Raw genomic sequence first — 10,090 nt, forward strand, 5'->3', positions numbered from 1 at the left:
TGTGTGGCAGACCAAGAAAATTCCAGATTCACTCTCCGGTCAATTGGCTGACTTCAGAGAGGTTTCCCAGAGGATGATTGCTTTGCTATTCTGAGGCAATAGTTTGTAGATTTCTGGGTAATGATTCCGTTAAAAAGTTTGGACAATACATAAATAAATATGGCATTCATCTTCTCTGTTGAATGAACATTTCAATTTATTCAGAATTTTGAAAAATGTGTAATAAATTACACACATTATTCAAGGCCAAAGGGAAAGCTAAGAGTCTTCTAAGTAAATGGTTTATTGTGGAATCTATTAGGAGTAACGATGCAAGTTTTCGGAGTGCTATTTGCTATATAAATTTCATGTCAAATGATTGTGTTCTGTATTCTGTGCCAATTGCACCACCTAGTGTTGAGAATGTGACTGGCACCACTTTGCCAAAAGAATCATTCTTCTCGCCATGAAAAGCAGAACACACCATTTATGGCAGTCAATTATGAGGGGTTTGCCCTGTATACTCTTATGTTTATTCCCAACTGACACCCATTGATTTAATTTTTTTCTAGGATTCATTGGTAATGCATAAAGTCAAATGCTTGTCCTTGTTACCTTTCTTTGATAAGTCAACTTTTGTGTCCAAGTTCGAACCAAATTTATAACAAGTCTTAAGTCAAATACTTGGCAGCTCTTACATAACATGGAAGATATCTTAATAGAACAAACTGATGAGCAAGTTACTTTGTGTGAGACCGTGAAAGCTTTTCGAAGAATAAGTGCAAATTCTACAACCCATAGAAATATTGATATTAAGTAAGGACTGTATCCATTGCAGACTAGAAAGCGCACATTATTGAGTTCTATACGTAAGGAGATGTCAGGCATGACACTATCAGCGCAATTGGACAGTAATCCCCACTTTCTTGATGATCCTGAGAAATTATGTAAACTTCACAAAGCTATAAAGCCTGCTTGATCCCCTCCTAAAAAGAGCCTCCTTGACCCTTGCAGACTTACAGTTCAGTGTGTGAACGTGGCTGCTCCAAAGTGTTGTCTTTCCAGCATCGGGTTTGAAATGTAGTTCAGAATTGGTGAACACAGGTGAAACTTTTAAGATAGTGTTTGCATAGACATGCTTATCTGATATGACAAGGAGGCAATTTATATCATGGTCATGATTGCTTGACACTAATTTTTATGTTCATTCTTGAAAAAAGAATGACCTGCTATTTAATTGCAATTTGGTGCCAGAAGAGTGATATTATTGAACCTGTGAATGTACGATTAATGCTCTGAGCCAGGTCACACGTTCTTCAGCTTTTACACACTCCAGGTCATGTACGATACTCCCACAGTACATACATCAGGGACTGTTTGTATTTATCCAAGGTCTTTGTTGATTCCATGGCCTTGCTTTCCCCAGCCTATCCTTTTGTGCTCCATCAGTTCTATCTACATTTATTCTTAAACCAAAAACTGAGACTGTTGAACTCTTATTTAACCCTTTCAGCTCTTCAGTTTTGGCCCTTGGTCTGGTCAAGGTAATGAATTTGAGCTTTCTCTTTATTTTTCTCTGCCCATAGTTACTGGCTAGATGTTGAGCTTAAGTTGTAAATGTATATACCAATTTTGCAAGTGGACCCAGGACCCAAGGCTCTTGCCTTGTACATTTTGGCACATTGTTCTCCAAGTTCCCTATTCCTTGCCAACTCTTCTCTGCCATTCAGTGAATCAAGTAAGTGAAGTTTAGAACTAATACCAACTGAGTGATAACCAAAACATTGGAGATGCTACAAATTCATGGGAGTATGTGCTATCTATTTGTTCAACATCCTCTGCCAAGGTGGCACAGTGGTTCAGTGGTTAGCACTGCAGCCTCACAGTCCCAGGTTCAATTCCAGCCTTGGAAAAGTGTCTGTGTCGAGTTTGCACATTCCCCTGTGTCTGCGTGGGTTTCCTCCCACAGTCCAAAGGTGAATCGGCTGTGTTAAATTGCCCATAGTGTTAGGTGCATTAGTCAGAGGGAAATGGGTGGGTTACTCTTTGTCAGGTTGGGCTGAAGGGCCTGTTTCCACACTGTAGGGAATCTAATCTAATCAATGCCCTAGCTTGTTTCTGCATTATCTAATATTTTCCACACATTTGCTGGGCCTCATCTCAAATGCTTGCAGCCTATTCTCTTAGAGAATTATTGCTGCCATTAGGCAGTAAATACTTTAACTATCAAATCAATTGGTATAAGCAATCTACAGTTCTCCTTTTCTTAAACTGTATCCAATGTGTGGATATACTTTACGATTCCTATTGCAGTTCCCAAACTTTTAATTGTTCCATAGCAAATGTTATTCCACATATTTTAATTTGATCTGAGCTTTCCTTTCACGATAACCAATATAAATCCCAAATTGATATAATCAGTCAAATTATACCCTGAAAATTATTCCAAGTTCTCAAAACAAAGCAAAATTATTGTTTCTGCCTTCTCTTCTAATGGAGCATCTTCTCATTAGACCAACTACAGTATTAGTTTTCTTGAACTGAATTGAATTGAATTTATTATCACGTGTACTGAGGCACAGTGAAAAGCTTTGTCTTGCAAGCAATACAGGTAGGCCACAGAGTTAAGTAGCATAGATAAGAAAAGAATAGGTAAACAGCAGCAAAAACAAAAACACAGGTACAGGCAAATGTTAAGAATTTGTGAGTCCATTCAGTATTCTAACAACAGCAGGGTAGAACCTGTTTCGAAACCGGCTGCTGCATGTGTTCAGGCTTCTGTACCTTCTCCCCGATGGACCTTCTCCCTGATGGTAGAGGTTGTAGAAAAACATTGCCAGGGTGGGATGGATCTTTGAGAATGCTGGTGGCCTTTCCTTGACAGTGGGCCTGGTAGATGGATTCTATAGATGGGAGGTTGGCCTTTGTGATTGTCCGGGCCGAGTTCACGACTCTCTGTAGCAATGTCCAATCTTGAATGGTACAGTTGCTATACCAGGTCATGATACATCCAGACAGAATGCTCTCAATGGCGCACCTATAAAAGTTGTTTAGGGTATTCACCGTCATGCCAAATTTCCTCAGTTGTCTGAGGAAGAAGAGTTGAAACTTTATTGCTGGAACAGCACAGCAGGTCAGGCAGCATCCAGGGAACAGGAGATTCGACGTTTCGGGCACAGGCCCTTCTTCAGGAAGAAGAGACATTGTTGGGCCTTTGTAACCAGTGCATCCACATGAAGAATCCAAGAAAACTTGTTGTGGATGACCACTCCCAGGAGCTTTACACTCTCCATTCGTTCCACCTCTGCGCTGTTAATGTGTCAGGGGGCATGAGTAACATCCTGCCAAAAATCAATAATGAGTTCCCTGGTTTTGCCAGCATTGAGAGCTAGGTTATTCTCAGTGTATCATTTTTCCAAGTCTTCCACCTCTGTTTCGTCGCCATCTGAGATTCAACCAACTATGGTGGTGTCATCAGCGAACTTGTAAATGGCATTAGTCTGGTATTTGGTGATGCAGTCATGGGCAGACAGTGAGTATGGTAGGGAGCTGAGTACGCACCCCTGGGGGGCTCCAGTGTTGAGTGTTAGTGAGGATGAAATATTGTCCCCAATCTTCACTGTTTGTGGCTTCTGGGTCAGGAAACTGAGAATCCAGTTGCAGAGAGTGGTGTTTAGTCCAAGATCACTAAGTTTAGCAATCCGTCTCGAGGGGATAATAGTGTTGAAGGCTGAACTGTAGTCAATGAGTAGGATTCTTACGCAGCTGTTCTTGGTGTCAAGATGTTCTAGGGAGGAGTGAAGGGCAAGTGATAAAGCATCTGAAGTGAATCTATTTGTCCGATAGGCAAATTGGAGTGGGTCAAGAGTAGTGAGGAGGCGGGAGTTGATTAATGCCATCACCAGCCTTTCAAAGCACTTCATGACCACTGAAGTTAGGGCCACTGGGTGGTAGTCATTGAGACATTCTGCATGAGCTGAAAATGTGTTGCTGGAAAAGCGCAGCAGGTCAGGCACCATCCAAGGAGCAGGAGAATCGATGTTTCGGGCACGAGCCCTTCTTCGGCACATGCTTGATGTTGGCCCTATTGAAACAGGCAGGTACAGTGGCCTGCTGCAGGGAGAGGTTGAAGATATCCGAGAAGACCTCTGCCAGTTGATTTGCGCATGCTCTGAGTGCACGGCCTGGTACTCCGTCTGGTCCCATCACTTTCCTTGGATTCACATGAAGGAAAAGTGATCTGACCTCTCTTGCAGTGACTGTTGGGATAGGTTCATCAGTCTTCTACTATACTAGACCAACTGTAGGGCCCCAACACCATATGGTGGCAGCAAATCTACCGTACTTTATTAAAGAATCCAGTGAGCTCACATAACAGATGCCATGATGTTGAACTGAGGTGGATAAAGTTAAAAATCACACACCATCAGATAACGTGCTCTGAAATCTAGTGCTTCCAAATAGACCTGTCGGACTATAACCTGGTGTTGTGTGATTTTTAACTATAACAGATGTCAGCAGTGGTTAGTTTAAGATTTAGTTTAACTGCACCATTACAACAGGGCAGCACAGAGACCAGTGAGCATTGTCAGGACTGAGCATGCAACAACTGTATGTAGTTATAAGCCGAGGAGCAGACCAGCAGCTCCAGAGCTTGCCATTCCATTGATAATGTATGTTTCCGATCAAGTGACAAGAGATCCCATAGTGATACAGTATTACATAGTATTCACAGTGCAGAAACAGAACACCTGACCCAACAAGTGTATGCTGTTCTCCTATGACTCCTTATCAGTCTATTCCTTTCTCTCTTTTGTACCTTCTCCTTAAGTACATTAATGATATTCATTTCAGCTTCTCCATCAAGTAGCTGGTCCCATTCCAACCACTCTCTGGACAAAGAAGTTTTTCTAGAATAATTTTACACATTTACGCTTGACCATCTCATATTTAAGGCCCATCATCCTGGTAGAGTACCTCAAATCTGGCTACCTGAAAAGCAGCAGTGTCCAAAAACTGTACATTTTTGTAACAGCGATTAAAATTGAGTAAATGATTTTTTAAAAGAAAACTTTTCTGGATAATTCCATAGGGTTCAGTGTGGCTCCAGACTAGTTTCTAGCTTTGTGTACCTGTCTTCCCATAACCGTCCATGAGTTTACCCGACCTGTCCACAGTCCAAGCTGCCTGATCTGAACTGAAATCCGGAAACTTCCAAAGTCTAGAATCTGCTGGCTAATGAGGTCGCAAATATGGCAGTAACAGACTCCTGTTAGGTCACATCAGGGTGGAGAGGGGCAAGATCCCCTGACATTGTCCTAATGTCATATGCTTGAGACTTGTAAGAAAGGTCAGGCGCTGGAAAAAGAACATCAGGTCAGGCAGCATCCAAAGAACAGGAGAGATGACGTTTCAGGCTTAAGTCCTATCTCAGGAATTCCTGATGAAGGTCTTATGCCTGAAATGTTGACTCTCCTGCTCCTCGGATGCTGCCTGACCTGCTGTGATTTTTCCAGCACCGTACGTTTTGACTCTGACTCTCCAGCATCTGCACTCCTCACTAATTGCGAGAAAAGTCAGCCTGATGTACAGAGAAGTTCACAATGCATAAGCTTTAATTGATCTTTTTCTATTTCTAATGACCGTGCGCTCGTTATCAATGTTCAACATACTTTAGAAAAGCTTTAATTCTTGTAAAACTTTAGTCATGTCTGTTGCTGCTGCTATTTTTGTATGATGCTGAGCTTCATAGGACAGATTTTAAGAGGGGACAGATTATCCTTCCCTTTCACTACCGACTTCAATTTGGGTTGGAAAATAAACATTGGCAATGTGCCCACGCCTTAATAATGAAATGAAAGCAACTATTCAGTCTTTTTACTAAACTTGATCTTATATACATTACTCTTCCTTTATCATGCCCATACCACTAACATGGCTTTGCCTGGGGTGTTTTGGCTGTGAATAATACATCTGTAACTCCTTCTGCATTACAACACCACCCTTCCCTTCTCCTACTGTGACCACTGATACACAGTGAAACCCAGTTGGCCAAATCACTTCTCAACCAATGTTCCCAAATAAAACCCTACTGTATACAATGCTGATCCAGAGTTAAATAGTCCCTTTGCAACTAATTAACATTTTGGGCAATTCCGCATTAAATTTTCATGCATAGACTTGAATAATTGGCTCTTCTCACTTTCCATTACTTTGATAAAGTTTTTTTTTCTTTGAATAGGGGCAGCAATCTGTTCGTGTGAATGTTCTACCTTTTTCACAAGTGGTGTTCTAAGGTTTATTCAATTTTTCAATAAAATTATACGAGAGGAGAAAATATTTGCCTGAAGGATTGAGCTAATAAATAACCTTCTTCGGTTTCACTCCTTCTGCTATTCTCTATCTTGCCAGCAGAGGGTAGATTATTCCAACTAAATGAGACACTGGCAACTTAAAGGAGAAAGTGAGGTCTGCAGATGCTGGAGATCAAAGTTGAAACTTTATTGCTGGAACAGCACAGCAGGTCAGGCAGCATCCAGGGAACAGGAGATTCGACGTTTCGGGCACAGGCCCTTCTTCAGGAAGAAGGGCCTGTGCCCGAAACGTCGAATCTCCTGTTCCCTGGATGCTGCCTGACCTGCTGTGCTGTTCCAGCAATAAAGTTTCAACTGGCAACTTAAACCCAACTGAGAAAAACAGAAATCAATAGCAGAATCATGAGAGTGAAATCTCAGAACTGAAACTTACACAACACTCAGGCAATAGTTGATATTACAAGGTTACAGGAATTCTATCAGAATAGGTCCTCTCGGACTGTTATTACCCTTCTAATGGCCCAGCTCTTAATTATAAGTAAATATATTTTAAATAAGTTAAAATTAGGCACATTTTTAATTATTTCAACGTTTGGAAATAGCTGAAAAGTGTGTTATACCATTAGTATTGTTATTCATTGGCATTGAATTTGGTGCATAAAGTAGTGATAGTAAATGTCTTATTTATTATAAAAAGATTTTTTCTGTGGTGGAGCTCATAGCGAATTGGTGGTGTTGGTTTAGCTCAGTTGACTGGACAGTTGATTTGTGAAGTCGTGTTGATACCAAACAGCACGGTAGGGAGGAGGGACTTGGGGGAGGGGCGTTGGGAATACGATAGGTGGAAGGAGGTTAAGGTGAGGGTAACGCCCCTCCCCCAGGTCCCTCCTCCCTACCTGTTATCTTAGCCTGCTTGGCACACCCTCCTCATTCCTGAAGAAGGGCTCATGCCTGAAATGTCGATTCTCCTTGGATGCTGCCTGACCTGCTGCACTTTTCCAGCAACACATTTTCACCTTAGACCCATGAAACTACATGTGGTCTCACCAGTATTTAATGTTCCATGTGGCCCTGCTTTACTACAGAGGTAAAGTCTGATTGGCTGACAGCTGTCTAAGGTGGGAATCTCTCCAAGGTCAGGGTTGGAAGTCCTGTCTTCAGGAGGACAAATGTTAATCCAGAATGTTGCCACATAATCGTTTACCAATCATTGCTGACAATGCAGATTATTGACAGCTTCACATACCCTAGCTTCACAATCACCGTCAATCTCTCGTTAATGTTGAAGTCAACACATGCAGCTAAATAAACTGCAGCTGTTATGTCCAAGCTGAGAAAGAGAATTAGGAACTGCAGCTATTAGACTGGAAGCAACAAACTCTGACGCTACCAACCCTGCATCTTCAGTGAATTCCTTAACAATATGAGACCTTGATAACATACACCAGGCAGGGGAAAAGGCTGGACAGCTTCCAGCTTCATGTTCTCAGATACAGCCTTGGCATCCTTGGCAGGACAAGGCCTACTCAGAGACCCTGGAGCATGCTAACTTCATCAGAATTCACCAATTGCTAAGTCTACAATGCATATTCTGGCTCAGTCATGTTTATGTGATTGATAGGTCTTCAGTACTGATGGGCTCATCGCTGAGTTACTACCTCCTGACAATCCTAACCTCCGCTACATGGGTACCTGCAAATGAGATATAAAGATGGCAAATATTGACACTGAACACTGGATGGAAGCCAGTTGCTGATCACCGTAAGTTCTGGAGGCTTACTGTTTGGAAGGGAATTGGAAGGGTAAGTTAAAATTAAAAGCTCAGCTGATCAAGTAGTGGAACTAGAGAATACAGAGTCTGCCAAGCATTGTGCCTTCTTGATTTACTGTCTTTCTCTGCAACCAACACAGCAGAAACTGTCATGTCTGAATGGGGTGTCAAAGCCACACGATGTGATATGTATCACAGAGGTGACCACCATGATGCAAATCATCACCTAATAACTCGGAATGTTGCCACGCCTGGAGAAGAGGAACATGCAATTTTCAGGCCGCCAGAATGGACAGACAACATTTTGTGCCTATAACTCTGATAGATTAATGTGTATCGATATGATGATTGCCAAGATTAGGTCTCATTCTGTGAACAGCCTGTCTTGTTATCAAATCACTGAAAAAGTCTGAAGACAATGTAAGAACGTGATTGAACAAACAAACTGCTGCATTGCTGGTTTTGCTTTTACATGGGCATCACTGGAAAGGTTGTCATTTGTTAGATATTTATAATCAACCTGCTCAGAAATGTTAATACACACCTCTGAAGCAGGTGGGACTTGAATGCTGGCCTTCCGGATCAGAGATAGGATCATTATCACTGCAGTACAAGAGAAGAGGCCAGCAGTTATTAACTATTCCTAATTGTTTCATTTATTCAAAAGGTGTGGGACCACTGACTGGGCCAGCACTAATTGTCCATCCCTAGTTGGCCTTGAGAAAGTGATGATGAGCTACCTTCCTGAACTGCTCCAGTTCTGCTGCTCTTGTCCTTGGCACTGGTCGTAAATATGGAAGATGCTGTTGGAGAATCCTTGGCAAATTTCTTAAGTGTCAAAACAGGCCATTTGGCCCAACAAGTCCACGCCAACCCTCCGAAGAATAACCCACCCAGACTCAATGCCCTCTGACTATTGCCCCTATCATCTTGTAGGCAGAACACACTGCAGCTACTGTGCCTTAGTGGCAGATGGAGTGAGTGTTTGTGGATGTGGTGCCAATCAAGTCAGCTACTTCATCCTGGATAGTGTCAGGCTTCTTGAGTGTTGGAGCTGCACTCATCCAGGCAAGTGGGGAGTATATCATCACACTCTTGACTCATGCCTTGTAGATAGTGAACAGGCTTTGGGCAGTCAAGAGATGAATTGCTAGCTACAGGTTTCCTAACCTCTGACATACTATTGTAGCCACAGTATCCATTTGGCAAGTCCACTTTCATTCCAAATCAGTGGTGACCCCAGGATGTTGATAGTGACGATTCAGCAATCATAATGCACATTGAAGGGCTAGATTCTTTTTTGTTGAGATAGTCATTGCCTGACACTTAAGTGGCATGAATGTTACTTGCAACTTTTCAGCCCAAGCCTGGATATTGTTCCAGGTCTCGCTTCATTTGAACGTGGACAGTTTCAGTATCCAAGGAATCGTGACTGGTGCTGAACATTGTGTAATCATCGGTGAACATCCCCATGGGGAAGGTCATTGATGAAGTAGCTGAAGATGATTGGGCCAAAAGACACTACCCTCAGGAACCTCTGCACGGATGTGTTGGAGCTGAGATGACTAATATATAATGACCATATATCACATCTTTCTGTGCGCTAGGTATGACTCCAGTGAGTAGAAAGATTTCCCTCTGACTTCCATTGATTCTAATATTTCCCAGGCTCCTTGATACCACTGTCTGTCAAATGCAGCCTTAATGTCAATGGCAGTCACTCTCATCTCACCTCTCGAATTCAGCTCTTCTTTTGTCCATGTTTGAACCGAGGTTGTAATGAGACATTACACACACTGCCCTTGAATGTAAAGACATGCAAAACCATTCAGACAGCAGTTAAGAGTCAGCCATATTGCTGTGGGTATGGAGTCATATGTGGGCCAGATGAGATAATGATGGCAGAGTGCTTCCCGAAAGGACATCGCTGAATCAGATGTGGTTTGGAACAATATGGGGTGATAAGGGGTCACCATTACAGACACTGAATTTCAATTCTAGACTTTTAGTAAATGAATTTAACTTC

This window comes from Chiloscyllium plagiosum, chromosome 32 (genome assembly GCF_004010195.1).
Source record: "Chiloscyllium plagiosum isolate BGI_BamShark_2017 chromosome 32, ASM401019v2, whole genome shotgun sequence".
NCBI lineage: Eukaryota > Metazoa > Chordata > Chondrichthyes > Orectolobiformes > Hemiscylliidae > Chiloscyllium > Chiloscyllium plagiosum.